This window comes from Sminthopsis crassicaudata, chromosome 2 (assembly GCF_048593235.1).
Source record: "Sminthopsis crassicaudata isolate SCR6 chromosome 2, ASM4859323v1, whole genome shotgun sequence".
NCBI classification, from domain to species: domain Eukaryota; kingdom Metazoa; phylum Chordata; class Mammalia; order Dasyuromorphia; family Dasyuridae; genus Sminthopsis; species Sminthopsis crassicaudata.
In genome coordinates, this window is record NC_133618.1 from 153,678,843 (window position 1) to 153,703,566 (window position 24,724).

Consider the following 24,724-nt stretch of genomic DNA (forward strand, 5'->3'; position numbering starts at 1 on the left):
TTCTAGCACTCTCCTATATTTTCTACATTTAGATTATTCACTTGAATCAGTCTTACTTGAATCAATAGCATTTGGGTGGGGCTGGAGCCATTTGGATGCTTTCAGATTTAGTTGAACAAGATTTTATTGCTCTAAGTTGCTACTTTAGTCTTATGCAAAGGTAAAAATAAAATTTATTTTGTGCAATTTCCTAAGGAATATTTTGTCTTATCTGAAATTTCAAAAGTATTTTATATTATTTTCATTTTCTATTCACTTATTTCAAAAGTTCAGTCTCAGTAATAATCTCCTACTTCTTTGACTTTATATCCAGTAAGTCATCAACTGCCACATTGAGGTCTATTAAACATTTATACTTTTCTTTTTATTACTATTAGCCACTTATTCAAATCTTTAACATAACTTACATATAAATCATTTAAATAGCCTCAGAAATATGTTTGTTTCTGTTTCTAGGCTCATTCCACTTAATTCCATCTTCTTATATCCAAAATCATTCTTTAGTCATAGAATTCACTTGTTCAAAAAACAATTATGACTTCACTGCTTGTATAAAGTTTTCTTTTTTGTTTGTTTGTTTTTGTTTTGTTTTCTGAACAAGTTTTTCTTCAACTCCCAGTTTAACTTTCTATGATTATTGAACCTATAACTATTACCTTTTACACATTCTCAGGTCCTGCCAGACTGCGTTATTAACACTTTTTTCTTTATGTGTTTACTTTAGCGATTCTCCTTTAACTTACTTCATTTTTCTCTCTACCTAGTCAAATATTACTTATACTTCCAGTTCCACCTCTTTGGATGTCTTTTGAATTTTCCACCATTCCTTCTTTCCATAGAAAACTCAGCATTGGGAAATTTCATTATGCTTCAAGATTGAATCTTCCTGATACTCATACCACATCAGTATCTTCAGATCCTCAGACTGGACTCTTTAACTGAAGGGCAGAAGCAAGGCACCAAGGACTTTATTTAAGAGACATCTCAACATAGTTTTTTTCTCATAGGTCTTACTTACTAAACTGCTTTTGCTCATCTTTAGAACCTGCATGGGGTACATTCATCCCTTTCCAGCTCCACTTTACAACTTAAAGTTTTACATTGTCCTCATCATTGCATTACAAGCAACTCTAGGGCAGGGACTGTCTTTGTTTTTATTTGTGTTTGTATTCCCTGAACTTCACATATTATCTGGCACATAGTAGTCCCTTAGAAAAAGGTTATTTGCTGACTGACTTCATTTCAAGTCATAACATCTAGATGACACTTTTCTGTTAGTCCATTCTTTATTAATCTCTCGCTGGTCTGAATTCTAAGAATATTGTGTGTGTGTATGTGTGTGTGTGTGTGTGTGTGTGTTTAGTGTACTCTTCATCTATAACTTGATATTGAAGATAAAATGAGACACTTCCCCTTTTCCTACCACTCTGAAGAAGTAGAAAACATTAATAAGTCCTAGAATAAATTTGCATTTTTCTTTGTCCCCTGGTTTACCACTGCTGAATAATTCATTACCTTGAGAAAAACTTACTGGCTTTTTGTGAGGAGTGTGCTTCTACATATGATACTTTCTGACTTCAGAAATATATTTTTAAAGCTTTCTATTTCAATAGGATTTTCTAGGGCTTGAATCTGACTGGAATAGGATTCAAGATTCAAAGTGAAATGCTCACCTAACCATGAAATAGAAGACATTATATGGTAGATTACCAGTTGTTAGGATCCTTACTAGGTGCTAAGTTGGGTACTTAACAATTCTCTAGCTCAGAGTTCACATCTTTAGTTCAAACCTTTAAAGGAGTTTACACCTTTAAAGGAGTTAACATCTTTAAAAGCACTAGCTCATTGGTTATGTAAGGAGTTCCCACAAGCCCATGGAGTACCCCACAATCCCATTCTCTGGGAGGATATAAGGAGCCAACATTGAGTCTGGAAGAAGTCAGTCTGGATTGGGTCAAGGAGAAGACTTCCTACACTCTTGGAAGCAGTCTGATTCCCACACTCTAGGAGATTCAGAGTCAAGATTTCATTCCCACATCTACCTTTGTACTGGCTGAAGGCTTTGGATTCAGAGAGAGCTAGAGACTGAAGCTGGCTGGAGACATTCTGACAGGAAAAGATTCAAGACTTTGAAGGACACAATATAGGATCTGGACTTTAACTCCTGGCTGCATTTTGGGATTATTGAATTGGAACTAAAGCCAAGGCTGCATCTCCAGAAGCTCCCCAAGAGATCTGCCCCCCAGAGAACGATCTCAATTTAGAGAAAACAGAACTTTACATTTTGGTGCCCAACGTGGGGCAAGGACTTTTGCTTATCCTGATTCTGGCTGATTCTGAGCCCTTCAGGGAGCTAGCTTGGACATCACTTTCTGGTGCCCGAACAGGGACAGACAAGATCCTAATTCCTGTGGAAAAGCCTCTGATCCAGATCTCAGTGGAAAATCCCAGTAGAAGCTCTCAGAGGCCCCCCAGCCACTAGAAATGGAAGTGAAACTAGAGATACCTGGAATAGTCTTAACTATCAGTGAGATGCCAAAGGCAGTGAAGCAGCAGACACCAGAGCCAGAGTGGATTGGGGATCGAGAGAACTTGAGCCCTGCAGATAAGGTTGTCAAGAAAGGAAAGAAGGACAAGAAGACCAAAAAGACATTTTTTTGAGGAATTGATTGTAGAGGAAAAGCCAGCAGGGAAAGAAGGGGAAGTGAAGGTAATCAAAGAAAAAGAAAAGCAGCAGCAGCAGCAACAGCAGAGAAAAAGTGAGATAGCCAAAAAGGGCAATGGAAGAAAGATATTAATGATGATGATGGGGAAGAGAAGGAACTTATGGAAAGGTTCAAGAAACTCTCTGTTCCAGCCAGTGATGAAGAAGATGAAGTTCCTGTCCCAGTACCTCGAGGTTGGAAGAAAGCTAAGAGTGGTAATGTATTTGCTGCCCTGATACAGGACCAGAGTGAGGAAGAAGAGGAGGAAGAACAATCATCAAAACCCACCAAACAGAGAAAAATCGAATTAATAAGGGGAAAAGAAGAAAAGTCAAAAGGGAAAGTGAAGCTCCAGAATAAATTTGATGCTTTGGATGATGAAGAGAAAGGAGAAATATCCAAAGAGAAGGAGCTTTCCAGATGGGAGGATAAACTTAAGAAAGAGGAACAGGGCTCAGAGGAGAAAGGAGAAGGGGATGAAGAAGAGGGTGAGGCCAAGGCAGATGATCCCTATGCTCATATCAGCAAAAAGGAGAAAAAGAAGCTGAAGAAACAAATGGAATATGAAAGGTAAATAGCCACACTGAAGGCAGCCAATGCTACCAAAATTGATTTCTCAGTATCCCAGGCTGAAGTGTCTTCCCGCCAGGCCATGCTGGAGAATGCCTCTGCTATCAAGCTGAAGAAGTTTAGCATCTCAGCCCATGGCAAGGAACTCTATCAATGCAGACCTGTACATTGTGGCTGGCCACCACTGTGGGCTCATGGGACCCAATGGTAAGGGCAAGACAACACTGCTCAAACACATTGCCAATTGAGCTCTTAGCATCCCTCCTAACATAGATGTATTGCTTTGTGAGCAAGAGGTAGTAGCAGATGAAACCCCAGCTGTGCAGGCTGTATTTCATGTTGACAGTAAGCGGCTAAAGTTGCTAGAGGAGGAGAGGAGACTCCAGGGTAGGCTGGAGCAGGGAGATTAGGCTGCAGCAGAGAGGCTTGAGAAGGTATATGAAGAACTTCATGCCATGGGAGCTGCTGCAGCAGAGGCTAAAGCACAGCAGATTTTTGCTGGTCTGGGTTTTGATCCTGAGATGCAAAATCGACCCACACAGAAGTTTTCTGGGGGCTGGCATATGCGAGTCTCCTTAGCAAGGGCACTTTTTATGGAGCCCTACACTGCTGCTGTTGGATGAACCCACCAACCATCTAGATCTTAATGCTGTTATTTGGCTCAACAACTATCTTCAGGGCTGGCGGAAGACACTACTTATTGTATCCCATGACCAGAGCTTCCTAGATGACGTTTGTACTGACATTATCCATCTGCACGCCCAGAGACTCCATTACTATAGAGGCAACTATATGACCTTTAAAAAGATGTACCAGCAGAAGCAGAAAGAGCTTTTGAAGCAATATGAGAAGCAGGAAAAGAAGCTAAAAGAGCTCAAGGCTGGGGGCAAGTCCACCAAGCAGGCAGAGAGGCATACAAAGGAGGCCTTTATCCAGAAGCAGCAGAAATGCCGTCAGAAAAACCAGGATGAGAAGGCCCAACAGGCACCTGAGCTTTTGAAGTGACCAAAGGAATTTACTGTGTGATTCACTTTCCCTGACCCCCCACCACTCAGCCCCCCTGTGCTGGGACTACATGGTATAACATTTAGCTCTGAGGGACAGAAGTCACTCTTCAAGAACCTGGACTTTGGAATTGACATGGATTCAAGGATCTGTAGGGCCCAATGGTGTGGGAAAGAGTGCATTGCTGCTTCTGCTCACAGGAAAGCTGACTCCAACCCAAGGGGAGATGAGAAAGAACCACTGACTAAAAATTGGCTTCTTCAATCAGCAGTATGCAGAGCAGCTATGCATGGAAGAGACAGCCACTGAATATTTACAAGGGGGCTTCAACTTATCTTATCAAGATGCCAGAAAGTGTTGAGGGTGATTTGGTTTGGAGAGCCATGCCTATAACATCCAGATCTGCAAACTCTCAGGTGGACAGAAAGCCCAAGTAATGTTTGCTGAGCTGGCCTGTCGTGAACCAGATGTCCTCATACTGGATGAACCAACCAACAACTTGGATATAGAGTCTATTGATGCTTTGGGAGAAGTCATCAATGAATATAAGGGTGCTGTAATTGTCATCAGTCATGATGCACAGCTAATCACAGAGACCAATTGCCAACTTTGGATGGGAGAGGAACAGAGTGTTAGCCAAATTGATGGTAACTTTGAGGACTACATGAGAGAGGTGCTGGAGGCCCTGGGTGAAAGTCATGGTGAATCAACCTAGGGAGTGAGAGTTCCTCCTGTACACTCTTCTAGCTAATTTAGGCATGTGTGGCTGTACCTTTGAGTACCTTTCCCCTTCCCCCTCGCCATTTGCAAGGCTTCTGGAGCTGGGACTTTGCTTGTTGTGCCCAGACAGACTAGGAACCTTCTTCAAATGGAAGTACTGGCTTTATTTTACAGTATAGGTGGAAAAACTATTGATGCCATGATGTGTCATTGAATATCATAGATAAGGAAACTTTAAAAAAAAATAAAAAAGAAGCTCTCAGAGGAAGAGACAGATTCATTCCATCTTCCACCTTTGTTGTGGCTGGAGGCTGAAGTACCTTTGGATTTGGGAACATTCAGAGGGAGCTAGAGAGAAGATTTGGAAAGAGACAGTAAAGGACTTTAACTCCTGGCTCCATTTTGGGGATTACTGGTACTGGAACTAAAACTAAGGCTGCCTCCCCAGAAGCTTCCCAAGAGATCTCCTCCCAGAGAATGATTACGATTTATAGAACAAAAGAACTTCACATTTTGGCACCCAACATAGGGCAAGGACTTTTGCTTATCCTGACTCTGGCTGATTCTGAGCCATTCAGGGAGCTAGCCCAGACATTACAACCAGTTCACATCAATAATAAACTGTTATTATTGCTATTTCTGTTTTTGATCTACTGCCCACTTGAAAGTCTATTGTTCTCTTTTTCACTGAACAAAATATTCTTATATATACTACCACATCTCTCTGCTGGAATAATGATTATTTTTTAATATTTATGAAAAGCAAGAACATAATGTCATTCAATAACAATATCTAAAAATGACATGACAGTGTAGATAAAGGATTAAATTTGGATACAAAGGATCTGAGTAAATCTGATATTTACTGCCTATGTGACTTAGTTTTCTCATTTGTGTGTATTTTTGTATGTGTGAGTAGACACATGCACATGTGTGTTATGGATAGCTTCTAGCTCTAAATCCCATAATCCAATGTATGTTATTTGTGACAGCTATAAACATGCCCATGTTACTTTTTTGAGTATCAAGAAGTTATAATTGTATTTTCACTAAACAGCTCTAGAAATACAGAATTTAATTCATTGTCCATGCCAAAATCCAGAGGCTTCTTTGTGAATTTCTCATGAAAGTTATTAATTACCAGAGGAATGACTTTCAACTCTCTAATACAAAACTGCCATAACTTACAGCATCAATGAATTTAGAAAAGGAAATACTATTCATTAACAAATCCATCTCTCTTTGGAGGAAAATGAAACTCAAAGAGATGTGAAGATTTTCCCAAGGTCATTAAAGATATTACCAATCAGGAATGAGTCAGAACAAAATCTGTTCACCCCAATTCCAATGTTCTTCCCATTACAGCATATTATATTTCATTTATAAAATAAAGCTGAGAAATAAGAAGAAAATATGTGGGGAAAATAGTTATCCCTGTATTTTTTTGCCAAATGAAGTTACATGATTATGAAAAGACGAACATTTATGAATACATTGGTAACTAGTCCTTTCTATCTTTTTTTTATGTCATTAAAGGTTCTTTATTTCCCTTTAAATTCAACACTCCTAGGCTACGAGATCCTCTTAGCATAGCTATTCCTTTTAGAAATTCCAATTGCAGATCATCATGCTTTAATGATTTTCCATGATGGAATTCCTAACTGTTTCATGACAAACACATGCTGATGTGTACCTCTGTGGTTATTTAAATTGATCCTTACATAATAGACACAAAGTCCAGCTCTGGTACAAAAAATCAACACCTTCATGGGTAGGATTTGCAAGAACTCATTCTGAATTGGCAAAGGGTTTTTCTAGATATATTGTTTTCAAACATTTTTTCATTCCTCCCTGAAGTTATGTTAGTATTGCCCCCACACAATTCATAAATAAATAGAAAGGGAGGTAGATAGGTAGATAGAAAAAAGAAACAGATCAAGATAGAGATGCACACACATACATGCACATGTGCATGCTTGTTCCTCTTGCAGCTATTATCACTATCAAAATTGTTGTGAGTGTCACATAGAGTATTGAATTCTTGGAAGGAAGGAAGATAAAGAGAAGGAGGAAAATAAGGGTAGATAGAATAAGAACACTTTCTAGTTATGGAAAAGTGAATCGTTTAAATCAGATCATTTTGAGTGCAATATGTCTATAAATAAGAGCTGGTCAAAATGGTTTAATCTGTATAAATGCACAGAGAGGAAAGTTGATCTTTTAGATACAAAATAAATTTTTGCGATAGATGTTATTACTGTTTATAAGGCTGCGTGACAATTTCAATGAAGAAAACTATACATTTCACACAATTTCATAAATGTTATATAGTATATTTATTCTTTTTTCTAATGGTTAAAGCTTTTCATTATCAAGCTCTTCTTGATCATCACTTCTCAGCTATTCCTGTATATATGTGTGTATATACATTTGTGAGCTTTAATCTCACAAATTGGAATTGTTTACAAGATTAAGAAAGACTCAACAGGACTTAGCTTCAGTTAAGGAGTAAATTCAAATTCAGAATCTACACTTTTAAATTCATAGACAAGTCACTTATGTACTCTAGGCCTCAATTTTCCCATAGCTGATAACATATAATAATAAAAGCAATAGTAACAAAAACAGAAATAGCAATAACAATAGTTTACATGTATCTTGTATCTTAGAATTTAATTAATTTTAGGTTGCTTTGATGTTGAAGAAAAGAAATAGCAAAGTACTTTGAGAACTTGAAAATAAACTATAAGTAATAGGTAAAATTTCTTTTTGAGCCAGAAGTATATGTATACACGCAAATATAAATAAAGTGTTTAAATTTATTTTTACATGTATTTAAATGTCGTTTGCTTTCCTATGCAGACATACTCATGAAGTATTAATATGTACTAAAATGGTTCTCATTTTTGTGTCACTTTATGATTTGTAAAAATAAATTAAAAATAACTTTTTAAGGTAAGAATTTCAGATATTATTATCTACATTTTATGGCTGAGAAAACTGGCTCATAGATGTTATGACAGTCACAAAGATAAGTATGTGAGAGGCAAAATTTCAATCCATTCTGTTTCCACAGACACAGATATGATCATACGATAACTGTAACATATAGATATACACACAAGTTGTCTTTATAAAATGGCAATATAGATTTTTATCTTGTGAAACTAGTTTCATGAGTAAACTACACTTTGCATGTGTGCAAGTACATTATTTCTTTATTTCCTTGTACTTATGTAGAAAGAGAAATGTTGCTGAGTTAATGTAGTTTCTACCTCTAGACACTATGGACCAAAGTATTTTCCCTCCATGGGGACAGTTTTAAATTAAATCCATCACAATCCAACTTAAGCTTTAGTTGATCAATTGTTTTTGCTAAATTAAGATAAATTTCCCTAGCACTTATATTATTCAGGATAGAAATGCGTTCACATGCCTTTGCACAGTAGAAAAAAGAATTATTTTTTGTTCATACAATACGATGAAAAATAATTGTTAACAGAGCTTTTACTATTTAATTAGTTCCACATCACATACTATATTTATTGTGCAGATGTGCCTTATACTTCTCATGAACAACAATACTAAATGATATACTGTCTATACAAACTAAAAGGTTTTTCCAGGTTTAAAAAAAATGAAATTTTCCACACAATTCAATGCAGAGTCATTGGATCTACATGTTGTTATATCTAGTGATAAGAATAATAACGATAACAACAATAACTGACATTTCTAGAGCTTTAAATTTTAATCTAGGTAAATGTATGTTGTTCTTTTCTTGCAACAAAACACAGGCAAGACATCCTTCCCTGAGCCAACAATAGAACAGATACTGGGGGGATTATATAAACCTGTTTAAAAGGTCAGAAAGTCACAGAATTTCATGGGGGCATGAGAGAAGAAGGGAGTAAGCCTTGACATAGTGACTACTCTATCAGGTATTACACTGAGTACTTTACAAACATTATCTCATTTGATACTCAAAATAAGTCTAAGAGATAGGTGTTATTGTCATTTACATTTTGCCACTGAAGAAACTGAGAAAAACAGGTAAAATGACTTGACCAGGACTATATAACTATTTTATTTATTTATTCATTCATTCATTTATTTAGTGACTTATCCAGGGTCACTCAGTGTCTAAGATAAAATTTGAACTCATTTCCTCCTGACTCCAGGGCCAGTACTTAATCCACTATGCCATCTGGCTGCTCCTGAATTATACAACTATTAATAAACATAATAGCTGACACTTACATAATGTTTGCTATGAGGTAGACACTATAACATGCATTATATTATCATTATTTTAATTAATGTTCACAACAACTCCAGGAAATAAATGCTATTATTTTCCTCATTTGACAGTTGAAGAAGCTGAAGTTTACTTTATGCATGAGACCAAATCTGAATTCAGATCTAATTGCAATATGACCATTTGTGTTTCTAGATGACATGATAAGGCATGTATTCTTTTCTTTGACTATGCTTAATTGTTACAAAAGGGTTTTTATTTTTTTAATCCTTTTTTAGGGGGATTGAGAGGGAAAAAAAAAGAATTCTAATGCTAATTTTTAAAAAAGGAAAACAATTGAAACATTTCAAAAAATACACAGTAAAGAATGTAAGGAAGCACAAACAAGGTAATCCTGAAAGCAAAATGTATGAAATTATGGCTAACACTTTCATCAATAATCCTCTCTTTGTGTTCTGCTGTACATATTGAAATGTTCTTATTGTTTAATTCAAAATCCCATAGATACTGGTAATTTTTTATTTTCTTTTTTATTATTAAAGATTTTTATTTTTAAAAATATGCATAGTTTTTAGCATTCACCTTAGCAAAACCTTGTGATCCAAATTTTTTTCCCTCCCTTTTCCTATCCTCTTCCCTAGGCAACAAGTAATCCAATATATGTTAAACATGTAGAATTCTTCTATACATATTTCCACAATTATTATGCTGCACAAAATAAATCAGATCAAAAAGGGAAAAAAATGAAAAAGAAAACTAAATGCAAGCAAACAACAACAAAAAAGTGAAAAGACTATGTGTTGATCCACACTCAGTCCACACGGTCCTCTCTCTGCATGCAGAAGGCTTTCTTTATCACAACACTTTTGGAACTAGATTGAATCACCTCATTGTGGAAAAGAGCCATGTCTATAAGAACTGATCATTGTATAATCTTACTATTGCTATATACAATGATCGCCTGCATCTGCTCATTTGACTTAGCATCAGTTCATGTAAGTCTCTCCAGGCCCCTCTGAAATCATCCTGCTAATTGTTTTTTTACAGAACAATAATATTCCATAACATTCATATACCATAACTTATTCAGCCATTCTCCAATTGATGGACATCCAATCATTTCTAATTTCTTGACACTACAAAAATGGCTGCCACAAACATTTTTGCACACAAGTCCTTTTCCCTTTTTTAATGATCTCTTTAGGACGCAGACCCTGTAGAGATACTGTTGGATCAAAGGGAATGGACAGTTTGATAGCCATTTGGGCATAGTTCCAAATTGCTCTCCAGAATGGTTGGATTTGTTCACAGTTCCACCAACAATGTATTAGTGTCCTAGCTTTCCCAAATCCCCTCTGACATTCATCATTATTATTTACTGTCATCTTAGCCAATCTAAGAGATGTGTAGTGATACATCTGAGTTATTTTAATTTGCATTCCTCTGATCAATAGTGATTTAAAAGATTTTTTCATACTACTATAAATGGTTTTAATTTCTTCATCTGAAAATTGTCTGTTCATATCCTTTGACCATTTATCCATTGGAGAATGGGTTAAATTCCTATAAATTTCAGTAAATTTACTATATAATTTAGAAATGTGGCCTTTATCAGAACCCTTGGATATAAAAAAAAAATTTCCCAATTTATTGCTTCCCTTCTAATCTGTGTGCATTGGTCATAGATAGATCAACAAAAGAACTAGATAGGAAGGAAGGAAAAAATATCACATATTAGGTGGAGCTGCATTCATTGGATCTTCTTGGCACAGGCTAAAATGTCAAGGCTGTGGCCTGGCTTAGTTAGAGTGAAAGAACTCATAAAATCTTAGCAACCAAAGGACCTAAAAAAGGAAGTGGGGATTATGAAACTTAATTGTGTATTTTAAAAGAAGAAAGCACAAAGTATCAAGAAAATGTGAACCAAGAGAGCAGCTTGAAGAATAGTTTAACAATGTAGCTAACACAGTCCAAGAGGAAAAAAAAAAAAAAAAAAAAAAAAATATATATATATATATATATATATATATATATATATATAGTTAGTTAGTTAGTTAGTTAGTTAGTTAGTTAGTTAGTTAGTTAGACTAGAGTTAAAAGAAACTGACTGTCCAAATAAATTTTGGCTAGCCCAGAGAGTATAGATATTTGTATCTTTTCAAGCCCTTCTATGGGACATCTATTTCATGAATTTATTTCTTCAAATTAGTTTCAGTTGTGGGTGGTACTTGACCATTGTTTGGAAAATGGTGGTATATGAATGGCCTTAAATATGTGATATAGTTGCATGCAATTTCTGATTTTAAAATCATAGGAGAAAAAAAGACTTGGCACTTGACTGTAATGTAACAAATACTTTAGTTAACCCTTTCCAGTCTCCAGTACCACATTTCCATTTGATTGATGGATAAAGATTTAAATACTAGAGAAAGAGAGAATAATGAAAGGAGAAGAGAAAGTAATCATGGTTTATTAGAAAGAAAATATTATTTAGAATCCTGTGTCCAGATCCCATTTTTGATGCCAAAAATATGGCCTTGGACAAGTCACTATCTCTCTCTACCTGGTATCATATTTTTTGCTTCTAAAATGAAGTTGGATTAAATTGCTTCTGAGGTCCCCTCCAGCTCTAGACCTCTGATCTTATAACCCTTTGGTATAAATAAAAGCACAATGAGAATTAGTATCCTCCTGTTTAAAATTAGATGTCTGAAAAGTTTTTGTTTCATCATAAGCATAAGTATTTGTAGTCAATCAGTGTGCTTAAACAATAAAGATTCAGAGAAATCTTATTCAGACATATATGATGGGATTTACAAGTCAATCAAATCAGCATCTGATAGATATGGCAACACCAACTAATATTGAGGTCTTATGGGAATTAGAAAGGTTGGGGAGAAAAATAAAATAAAACAAAACAAAAAGACTCTTCTTTTGGAATTTCTAGCCACTAATTGAAACAGTACCATGAATGGCAAGTGGTATAATAAGGGTGAAAATAACAGTGGAGTGAATATTTGGAAAACTTGGTCATCTTTCACTAACCATTTTACATCTTTTGAACTCAATTTCTTAACCTTTAAAATAAAGGGATTGCATTTGATGATTTATAATATCCCTTTCAGCTCTAACACAATATGATTCTTGCCATCCTAGTTTCCATTTGTGAAGCCACTTAAACTCTAATACTTTCATAAACTAGGCACAAGAGGAAGATAATAGAGAAATTCAAAGTGATCAAGAATACAAGTCACAGAAGAGGAAAAAGTTACATTTTCTATATTCTAGGAATTGTACTGTGCCTAAAAGTGAGGAAACCTAGAAAAATTTTAAAAAGTAAAATGATTGTATTAGTGATATCATATTGCTTACTTTCTCAATGGTAAAAGAAAGTCTGCTGAGAGAGAATTTGGAAGTCAATTTGATTTTTAAAAATTTAAAATAAATAAAATATAATTGCTTTAAAAGAAAAAAACAACAATAAAATGATAACTATATGGAACTTTTACATACATATTAGCTTATTTTTTTCCTGATCAAAAGTCAATAGAATATCAGATTGAGACTATCTTATCATGGAATGAGCAAAGAAACTACATTCTTCTAAAAAGTTAGTTTTTTTTCTAAAAAACGTAATGGTATTTAATTGATTATTAAATTGATTCTTTTATTATTATTATATATATATATTATTGCTAAATGATTATTTTCAAAAAGAAGATTGGTGGCATCAGGAAAACAAGGCAATTGATTTCTGGAGACATGAGACAGCAGCTGCTGCCAATAGCTCTTAAGAAGTCACAGCCATTCTTCCCCCAGCATTCTTAACCCTCCCCCTCTCCTTTCCTGCCTCCCCTTCTTTCTTCCCCTTTTCCCTCCCTCCCTCCCTCCTTCCTATATCCTCTCTCTCTCTCTCTCTCTCTCTCTCTCTCTCTCTCTCTCTCTCTCTCTGTCTCTCTGTCTCTGTCTCTCTCTCTCTCTCTCTCTCTCTCTCTCTCTGTCTCTCTCTGTCTCTCTCTCTCTGTCTCTCTCTCTCTGTCTCTCTCTGTCTCTCTCTGTCTCTCTCTCTCTCTCTCTCTCTCTCTCTCTCTCTCTCTCTCTCTCTCTCTCTCTCTCTCTCTCTCTCCAAAAGGCCAATGAGAAATCACATAAATAACCTAGTGGTTTAGCATTGTAGTAGTGTTGTTACTTCACTGTTTTTCCTCTGTAGCTATGTTTCTATTTTTTTTTAAATTTTCCCTGTGCCATATGAATTTCTGGGTAGAGTCTTATACAGTGATATATATTGCAAACTATTAAAGTCAAAAGGTACATATTATTGTCATTTTAGCTATATTTGACTCACCATGATCTCATTTGGTGTTTTCTTGGCAAAGATAATAAAGCTGTTTGCCATTTCCTCCTCCAGCTAGTTTTACTGATGAGGAAACAGAGGCAAAGAGGTTTATGCGACCTGTCCAGGATCACACACTTAGTAAGTATTTCTGACCAGATTTGAACTCACAAATATGTTTTACTGACACCTGGTTCAGGATTCAATTCATTGAGCCACTTGGTATACACAAAAGGAATAAAGAAGAATAACATTTCAGTTATTAAGACCTATATATGCCAGAAGTCATGGTACCCAGACATTTAGAAGTTGCAGGACTTTTCTTATTTTAGTTCTAAAGCAAAAGTGTTTTTATTTATTTTTTTTTGTTTTGGTTTTTGGTTTTTTGTTTTGTTTTGGTTTTTGTTTTTTATTTTTTGTTTTTTGGGTTTTTTTTTTTTTTACTTTTTGCTGAGTTAGTTGGGGTTAAGTGACTTGCCCAGGGTCACACAGCTAGGAAGTGTTAAGTGTCTGAGACCAGAATTGAACTCAGGTCCTCCTGATTTCAGGGCTAGTGCTCTATCCACTGTGTCACCTATCTGCCTCAACAATTTTTTTCTTAATAAATTTGTTCATATTTCCATAAGGCATTAATTCAATTGGATTAAGCACAATTAATTAAGCATGCTTTTTGTTCAATGCATATTTTAGGCAATGGGGAAACATGAAACAATTATACCATACCCTCTTTCATGTAGATTTTTAATCTAATAGAGGAATAAAACAAACACACAAAAAAACTATAAAACAAGTTACAACAAAAGTATCTTGGAGAGGTCAAGACAGCACAGAAATCAAAGAAAAATACATCACTCATATCTGTGGAAAATCAGGGAAGGTTTTCCATTTCTTTTGTTTTACACGTTATTTCAAGGAACTAGATGTGGCAAATATTTCCATCTAAGCTAAGACTAAGAAACAAATAATTAGCCTTAAGAATATGAGTATAAATATCATGATATTTGAGATTAGTTATATTTTTCCCCACTTAAAATACGGATATGGTCATCTGGAAGCACAAATTCCTGAAAAATAATTTCCTCTACACTGTCTCCACTGAGTATTCACTGCAGCTTTGTTTAAGGACAAGTACACAAAGACCCATTACAATTTATCCCATTTTTTTGTTGTTAGTTTCAAATATTAGGAAATGTATCCTTGAAGAAGAGACCCTGAAACTCTGAAAATACTTAAAGAAGAAAATCTCCTTCAACTCTGCCTCAGTGAGGGACCCTGCCCCAAGGACAACAGTTTTATCTTTGTTATCTGGGTTGGGTCAGCTCTGTCCAAAAACCCATTGAATTCAGTTCAAATTCTAGCCCTAGCTGAAACACAGCAAGAAGCCAACTTGGGACTACACCCACAGGCCCCCTTTAGCTAAATCTCTCATTATAAAAAGAGCCAAACTAAAATCCTCTCTTTGCAGAGGTTCCAAACATGCCAGCTATACCATGCTTGGCACCCAAAGGAGCCTCTGCCCACTGGAATACTGTTTCCAGTGCTATCCTCTATTTCCCTAACCAGACTTTAATCCCCATAATAAACCTCTTTTATCAATTTAGGTTTTGGGGTCTGTAAATTCCTTTTTAGAGAACTTCTGCACTGCCAGAAGGGAGTCCCCAAAACTCCCTACCCTTGCCCTGAATCCTAAGGGGTTGCAGGGGAGCTCCATTTGACTCCCTGAATCCTGAACCTGCCACTAGACCTCATTTAACTCCCTGACCACCAGAAACTCAAATTTCATTTGGGTTCTCCAAATCTAAACCTCATCATCCTTATCTGGTCAAAGTCTCCTTCTCTAAAACTTCTCTACTACTTCTACCAATGTTCTATTATGAATAATAGATGAAACACTTTAGGGGAGACCCTGTCCATATTTTTCACCAGGAATCTATTATAGAGAATAGAAGAAATGAAAATATGTAATAAATTCTATGCCCAGTACCTTCCTTTATTTAGAGTTCAGTTACTATAGATTTGTTTATTTTACATTCTTTAGCAATGAACAACACTGATTTCTTTATAGGCTAAATATCAGCAAAAATTATGGGATGAGAGAAGATATAGACATAAAAATGAACAAAAAGAGAAAGAGAAACAGAGTCAGAGAGAAGAAGAGAAAAACACAAATAAATAGAGAGACAGAGATAAAAATGGAAAGATGGAGGGATTGAATGGGAGGCAGGAGAAATCCCTGTCTCAAATATATTCAAATGCATCAATATAATAGAAATTGAATCCATAATGATGAGCTTTAAAATATAAAATAGAAATTTATTTTTAAACAGAGAAATGGATTTCTTTGATTTAAGAGAATTGATGGTGATACTTATCTCTTTGAAGAGAGATGGCAGACTAAGTTCAGACTGAATAATCATGACTATTGTGTGGATTAGTTCTGCTCAATAGTATTTACCTATTGTAAGGGAATATTCTATTATAGGAACTAATAGTGATGGTTTTAAGAGCATCAATGAATATTCTCAAAAGAAAATTAGGAAAAAGCAAGAAATTATTTCTTTAGGACCCAAATGGGTCTATCGTCACAAAAGACCACTAGGCACCAAAGTTCTCCCAGAGTAGAGATCCTTAACATAGGGCCAATGAACTTATTTTTAAAATATTTTGGACAATATGATTTTTAAAAATACTGTGAATATTATTGTATGCATTTAAAAACTTTATCCTAAGGAGTCCATAAGTTTCATCTATTGCAAGACGTCAATGACAAAAAAAAAAAAAAAAAAAAAAAAAAAAAAAGATTTTAAAATACCATGAAAATTGTCTATTTCATCTTTTATGATTTCCACTACTCTTTGATAACAATTTTGCTACTAGTACTATCTAGGAGAGGTATCTTCACCTCTAGCATCACTTTGGTAAGTCATTTAAACTTTACAGGCCTCATTTTCCTTAAGTACCAGATAAGGGAATTATTCTCCATTATCTCTGAAGTTCCTTATTATGATTCTTCTATTCCTGGTTTTTTTAAACTGATATTTTAAATTTAGGCCATATATTCATTTGAAAATTTGTGACATGTGGTATAAATTATAAATTAAAATCTAATTTCTGCCAAATTTCCAGATTTGTCATTTGTTCCTGATAAAGTCAATCTGAATTTTTCTGATCACAAAAAACTTCTTTATCGAAACCATTCCTTTAATTACCCATGCATTTGATTGGGGGATTGATTTGGGTCTTATAGTTACCTAAACACCTGTGTTTTTGTTTCTTGGAAATAAAAATCACATTTTTACCCTTCTTAGTCCTATAATGTTATTCCTTTTCTCCACAATCTCACAGAGCACTGAAAGTTATTGAGCATAACATCAATTTATCAAATGGTTTTAAGAAGCAGGCAATTTAATCATCCAGGTGTTCAGAGAATTATATAAATTATAAAAACATGAAGCTTCTGCATATATGCAATGACTTTTAAAGCTAATAAATAAACAACTCAAATATTGACTCCACACAGAACTTTCCATTAAGAATAATAATCAAGGATAAAAATCAGAGACCTGAAAAATTCAATTAAGAGAAGCATTTATTGAGTGCCTACCATAAGCCAGGAAAAAATATATATACATATATTTTATATATATATATATATATATATATATATATATATAATATATATATGTAAAATATAAAAATTATATTATGTATAATACAATTATATTAATATTATATATTTTATATGTTGTGTATGTTATGTATATATGTATGTATGTCATATGACTTAAGTCCAAAAGCAAAACCATCTCTTGCCTTCAATGCATTTATTAAATATTTGTTTCTGTTTGTTTTTTAAAGGCAGCTGAGTGGTAGAGTAAATAAAGCACTGAAGTTATAAAGTCCAGAGTCTGAATCCTACCTCAGACCTTTATTAACTATTAGACTGGACACTGCAGTTCCCTTATCTGCATGCTGCTAGAATTGTAAGAATTAAATTAAATGATAATTATAATATGCTAGTTGTGGTTAAGATGTTTTCAGATATGTTGTAATGCTGGAGAAACTGAGCAAGACAGAGATTATTGAACAATTTAACAATTTATTAAATGGAGAGATTTATTGGGACCAATGGATCCATGGTATAGAGTAACAAAAGCAATGACATAATGGGGGAGGTACCTGGATAGGGAGAGGAACCGAGGATGAGGATGACATAATGGAGGCAGGAATAATGGAGAGAGGTACCTGGAAGGTGATGACCTAATGGGGGGAGGCACCCTGGATAACATGATGGAGGGAGGTATTGGAGAGGCTCCAGATATTTTAATGATGTCTAAAATGGATAAAGACCTTTATCCCATCAAACATTAAGAGGGAATAAGTATAGCCTAAAGATTTAAAACCTTTATCCTAATATTAGAAGGGAATGGTTATAACCTGAGGCAGAGTAACTGAAAAGGACAATTAGGGAAACTGGGTCAGGTCATTAAAAGAGAACTATGGCACAACAATGTCTGTCTCTTTTTCCACTCATTTTTTAGATGAGGAAACTGATGTCAACATGATTAAGTGACTTGACCAAGGTCAAATACTATTAAGTATCTGAGGCTAGAAAATGTAGGAAGATGAGTCTTCCCTTTCTTTAGATTTGGCACTCTATTCAATGAATCACCTAGCTGCCCCTTAAAGTGCTATATCAACCATTGCTAAATGCTAGCTATTTGGGGGTTACAGTAAGTAAATGCATAACTTTTAAAATATATAAGGACAAATGATTTTGTAGAGTAAGAATATAATAATTTGGAGGATCACAAAGAAGGCTTGGAATTCTACAAATTAGTAGTAAAGATGGAGAGTCTTTGAGGTTTAGAGACAATATGTGCAAAGGCATCAAGCCAGGAAATGAAATTTGCATATTATAAGTCCCTAATTTACATGGGAATAATAATTAGATAAGGAAAATGGCCCAGTACATTTATTCTACTTTTGATTAAAAAAAAAAAAAAAAAAAAAAAAAAAAAGTATGAACAATTGAGTAAAACTAAAATCTCAATAGAAAGGATACATTATTATTTTATGATATGACAATTTTGGCATCAGAGGAGTCAGGTTCAAATTCTTGCTGTTCCAGTTGCTACTTGAGTGACCTTGAGAAAGCCAGATCCTTCAGCCTTAATTTTTTAATTGTGAACCAAGGAGGTTGGATTATATGACTGCTATGGTCCCTTCCAGCTCTAAATCAATGATCAGGTAGCTTTTAATCAGAGTCTGTTGCATCCAACTCAGAGCATTAAGCGGGAAAATGCCAATATATACTCCCTGGAAGAATAAAAAACAATGAAAATAATCACTGGGAAGAATAAAGTAGATATAAACTTTCTCCCTTGCTACATACACATACATACATACATACATACATACATACATATATTTATGTATATGTATGTATAATGCATATATATATATATATATATATATATATATATATATATATATATATAAAACATATATACACATACATACATATAAATTTCTTTATGACCCTCATTTGGGATTTTCTTGGCAAAGGTATTGAAGTGCTTTGCCATTTCCTATTCTAGCTCATTTGAATAATTTGCCCAGGGTCACATAGCTAGTAAGTGACTAAAGTCAGATATGAACTCACAAATATGAGTCTTCCTGATTATAAGCCCAGCATTCTTCTATCCACCATGCCACTAAGCTCCCCTAGTAGAAATTAGAATTATTCTGCTTGGGAGTTTATCAGGTGGTTTCTCTTATCTCACTGTCTTCAAATTGAGGCTACATAGCCAATAGTCAGTAATATTATAGAGGAAATCCCTATTCACATAAGGGTTGGATTAGATAGCCTCTAGAGCCTCAAATGCTATGATTAAACTTTTGATTCTCTGTGAGGAAAAACATTTTTAGAAAAGAAAGGATTCTCTAGGCATGGACCCACATTTAACACCACATACTAAGATTAGATCAAAATGGGTCCAAGATTTAGGCATAAAGAATGAAATCATAAATAAATTGGAGGAACAGGGGATGGTTTACCTCTCAGACTTGTGGAGGAGGAAGGAGTTTGTGTCCAAGGGAGAATTAGAGACCATTATTGATCATAAAATAGAAAATTTTGATTACACCAAATTAAAAAGTCTCTGCACAAGCAAAACTAATGCAAACAAGATTAGAAGGGAAGTAACAAATTGGGAAAACATTTTTACAGTTAAAGGTTCTGATATAGGCCTCATCTCCAAAATATACAGAGAATTGACTTTAATTTATAAGAAATCAAGCCATTCTCCAATTGATAAATGGTCAAAGGATATGAACAGACAATTTTCAGATGATAAAATTAAAACTATTTCCACTCATATGAAAGAGTGTTCCAAATCACTATTGATCAGAGAAATTCAAATTAAGACAACTCTGAGATATCATTACACACCTGTCAGATTGGCTAAGATGACAGGAACAAATAACGATGAATGTTGGAGGGGCTGTGGGAAAACTGGGACACTGATGCATTGTTGGTGGAGTTCTGAAAGAATCCAACCATTCTGGAGAGTAATCTGGAATTATTCCCAAAAAGTTATCAAAATGTGCATACCCTTTGACCCAGCCATACTACTACTGGGCTTATATCCCAAGGAAATACTAAAGAAGGGAAAGGGACCTGTATGTGCCAAAATGTTTGTGGCAGCCCTTTTCATAGTGGCTAGAAGCTGGAAGATGAATGGATGTCCATCAATTGGAGAATGGTTGGGTAAATTATGGTATATGAATGTTATGGAATATTATTGTTCTGTAAGAAATGACTCTGTAAGAAATACAGAGAGGCTTGGAGAGACTTACATCAACTGATGCTAAGTGAAACGAGCAGAACCAGAAGATCATTATACACTTCAACAATGATACTATACCAGGATGTATGCTGATGGAAGTGGATATCTTCAACATAGAGAAGAGCTAATCCAATTCCAATTGATTAATGATGGACAGAATCAGCTACAGCCAGAAAAGGAACACTGGGAAATGAGTGTAAACTGTTATTTTTACCTTCTGAATCCAATTCTTCCTGTGCAACAAGAAATTCAGTTCTACACACATATATTGTATCTAGACTATATTGTAATATATTTAACATGTATAAGACTGCCTGCCATCTGGGGGAGGGGGTTGGGGGGAAGAAGGGAAAAAATCTGAACAGAAGTAAGTGCAAGGGATAATGTTGTAAAAAAATTACCCAGGCATATGTACTGTCAAAAAAAAAAAAAAAAGTTATAATTATAAAATAAAATAAAAATTAAATAAACCAAAAAAATTCCTACAAAAGCAAAAAAGGAAAAAAAAATATGGATGGGACGTTCTGGGTATAGGAAACACTATGAATAAAGCCATCTGGTCCAGAAACACCTTAAAGAAAAAAAAATAAAAAGAAAAGAAAAGAAAAGAAAGGATTCTAAGGATTAAGTTGTCCACTCTTCCTGTCCACACATTTCCTAAATGCTAAACTGGTAATAGTTCAGGCAGGTTGGGGAAGGTTTAAGATATTCCCAGAAAATTTTAAAAGTCCTATGTGATGCTCATGTTGCTGAGCTGGCACTAATATGACTTAGAGAATTGTGATTTTTCATAACAGTTTGATTTGGTCTCATCAAATGTTATTTCTTGGGATATTGACACCTTTGATACATGGTTCTGTCCAACTTTCCCTAGTGAATTGTTATTCAGAATTGGTTGGTTTCTTGTCATTTTTCTTCATTAGTTGCTTTGATCACAAATAGGATGCTGCTACTGGGATTTTCATTGGCAATTATCTGAGATTGTGCCTCTCAGAATGAAAGAAAACCCCACATTTGCTGTCAGTGAATAAGCCAAACAAACTAAAATTGTTCCTAATTTCAGTCTGTGAAAGAAATGACCTGAGCTTGGAAGTTGTCTACTACTACTACTGCTACTACTAGAAGAGAAGCCCATACAATACTGATTAAGAACAATCTTCTTCCCACTGTGTTAATATAATCAACCCCAACAAGCCCTCCACTGGAGAACCATAGGCAATTCTGTACGCCACAATAAAAAAAAGATAGAAGAAATTGATATCTGATAGAGTTTACTACAGTAACACCATTTAGCATTTTCTTAGAAAGGGTTGTAGAAGAAAGGAAGGTATTGGAATCCATTTGCTTTTGAATCCATGATCTTTTTCTCACAATCATCACTGGAATCACTTCAAAGACTCCTGAAAATAATAGCTTGGCATAGGTGACAAAATAGGTGACACTAATTACTTTTCTAGATTTCTATTTAATCTAGGTTTTTGCTGATTAGACCAGTTCTTTTTATTCTTCTCATAGGCAGTGTAGTTTAGTGGGAAAGTCACAAAACCTAATGTCATAAGCCCTGGGTTTATTCTTAGTTCCAACAATTACCACCTATGTGACTTTGGGTAACTTACTTATTCTATCCGAATCTTAATTTTTTTTTCATCCATGAAATAGAAGTAATAGTGTAACATTCATAATAGTAAGTTTTCAAATAATTTTCCTTTCAAAGACACTTATGGAGTTTGTGTGAGGATTAATTGTAGGTAGCATTTTTTCTCATAAGTAGGGAAGGTGAAAAGGAAAGAACATAAATGTTTGTTAATCAACAGAAATAAAATTTAATAAAAACATAAATGAAAAGGAAGATAAATTATTTTTAAAAATAGAAAGATAATTTGCTGAAGTGTACAAGATTCATAATCTATGTTAGTAGAGTGAGTAGATGTGCCAAACAAAATTATACACTATTTTCCTAAAGATCCTAATGTTATCTAGATTCACCACTCTTCTTCAGAAGGTAAAGAAAGTTTCCAGATATATAATCTACTATTTCAGTTTTCACAGTTTTCATTTCCTATGAACCCAAACAGGCATTTAGCAGGTTTTGGACTCTATTTGGACTCTATTTTGCAGGTTAGGACTCCTTTCTAGAAGAGAAGCCCATATGGTACTGATTAAGAACAATCTTCTTCCCACTGGACTTACATTGTCCAAATAACAGACAGAAATATTGTGTGGCAGAGAAAAGAGGGAAGGAAATTTCAGGCCCCTTTTTCATCATGTTGTGTTTTCTTTTTTAGTTTTTTAGTTACTTGATATTTAAGTTGGGAAGATCACATTGAAAATCCCTTCTTCCCAAGAGTTTACTACTGATGTCTCTCTCTTTTGAAAGTCTAAATTCTGGGATTCTCAAAATCAAGATTCTTAATGTTTTCAATTAAATCAATATATATTTCAAGAAGAATAATTATGAACAAAAGTGATATACAATATATTAAAAGAGAAATAGAATGAATCAGGTGAATAAGAAAAAGAAAATGAAAAAAGAGAGGAAAAGCAACAGGAAAAATTGAGATGACTGTAAAGAAGATGCAGGGTTAGAGGAACAAAAATAGGAAACTATATGGAAGGAGAAAGGAGGATGAAAAACAAAAAAAGATAAAGTAGTTATATCTAACATCTACTAAATATTTTAATCAAGCAAATGAATTAGCCTTCCAAGATCATATTTCCTTTTCTGTAAAATAAGGGGATGGGATTTTCTCTAACATTTCTTTCAAATTAAAATCCAAAGATATAGGAATGGTTAAAATGAAGAGGAAAGAAAAGAAAAAAGGGAAAGGAATAAGAAAAAAAAATGTAGTAAAAAAGAAAAAGAAAGACAAAAACCTGAGTGACAGTATAATGAAAGAAAAGGTAGAAACTTTTTTTGTTTGTTTTGTTTTATATTCTATTCTTTTCTTTTTGAAAAGAGCTTAGCAAGAGACTTGTTGGGGGAGAGCCAAGATGGCAGGGACAACATATGTTTCTCTCTGACCTTTGTTACAACCCTCACAACAATTAAAAAAATCCAGCCTCTGAATTAACTCTGGACCAGGAGAACCCACAAATATTTGGAGTGCAACAAATTATCAGCAGAAGATATTTTCAAAGATCACCAGAAAAGGTCTGTTTCAATTGGAAATGGGAGGGAGGCAGCCTAACACAAACAGCTGACCACAAATGCCAGTGCAGACAGAGCAACCCTGCAGCAGAGCAGTCTCAGTATGGTGGTGCAAACTCTGTGGGGCAGAGAATTTATGAAGGAAACAGACCAGAAAAGGTCTATTTCAATCTGAATCAGGAGGGAGGCAGCTTTACACAAACAGTTGACCACAAACACTAACTCAGACAGCACAGAATCCCAGGGCATTGCTGAATTTCCCAGCATTGCAAACACCTAATGGCAAAGAGTTTCCAGAGGGAGGAATCTATGGGAATTTACAGCAGTATAGGCCACTCTGCCCTGGTTACAAGCCAGTAGATCAGCAGAGAAGTTATAAAACATCCAACACAAACACAAAAGATTAATAATAAGCCCCAAAACACCAGAATCTCAGGGGACTTAGCCATGCCCACCCAACACTTGGAGTGAATCAGCACTGACCCAGCACAGCTGCGGTGGCTTAGCAAACCTCTCCTACCCTAAAGGCAGCCCTTATCTTAATTTTTAAAAAATAAAAATGAGTACAAAAGTAAAGAGGACTCTAACAATAAACATCTTTTATGGAGAGAGAGAATAACAGATTTTCAAACTGAGGAAACTAAAGGCAGATTGTCTCCAGATGAAGTCCCAAAAGGTGGCATAAGCTGATCCCCATCACATAACGCTCTCCTAGAAGAAATTTAAAAGGATCTTTTTTTTTTTTTCACATTTTCTGTTTTCTTTCTTTATTTATTTCTTTTTTTTTTTTTTTTTACTGTTAACAAGTTTTATTGAGGAGTTCTTATATAGTGATCCCAAAAGTCTTAGTGTACTTTTTTTTTTATAATTTAATTTTTATTTTATTTTATAATTATAACTTTTTTTTTGACAGTACATATGCCTGGGTAATTTTTTACAACATTATCCCTTGCACTTACTTCTATTCAAATTTTTTCCCTTCCTCCCCCAACCCCCTCCCCCAGATGGCAGGCAGTCTTATACATGCTAAATATATTACAGTATATTCTAGATACAATATATGTGTATAGAACTGAATTTCTTGTTGCACAGGAAGAATTGGATTCAGAAGGTAAAAATAACAGTTTATACTCA

General features: G+C 34.7%; 1 pseudogene; it reads left to right on the forward strand.

The window, feature by feature from the left end:
- The first annotated feature begins 2,310 nt into the window (after positions 1-2,310).
- Positions 2,311-5,002, forward strand: LOC141553291 (ATP-binding cassette sub-family F member 1 pseudogene; annotated as a pseudogene).
- Positions 5,003-24,724: the final 19,722 nt, after the last annotated feature.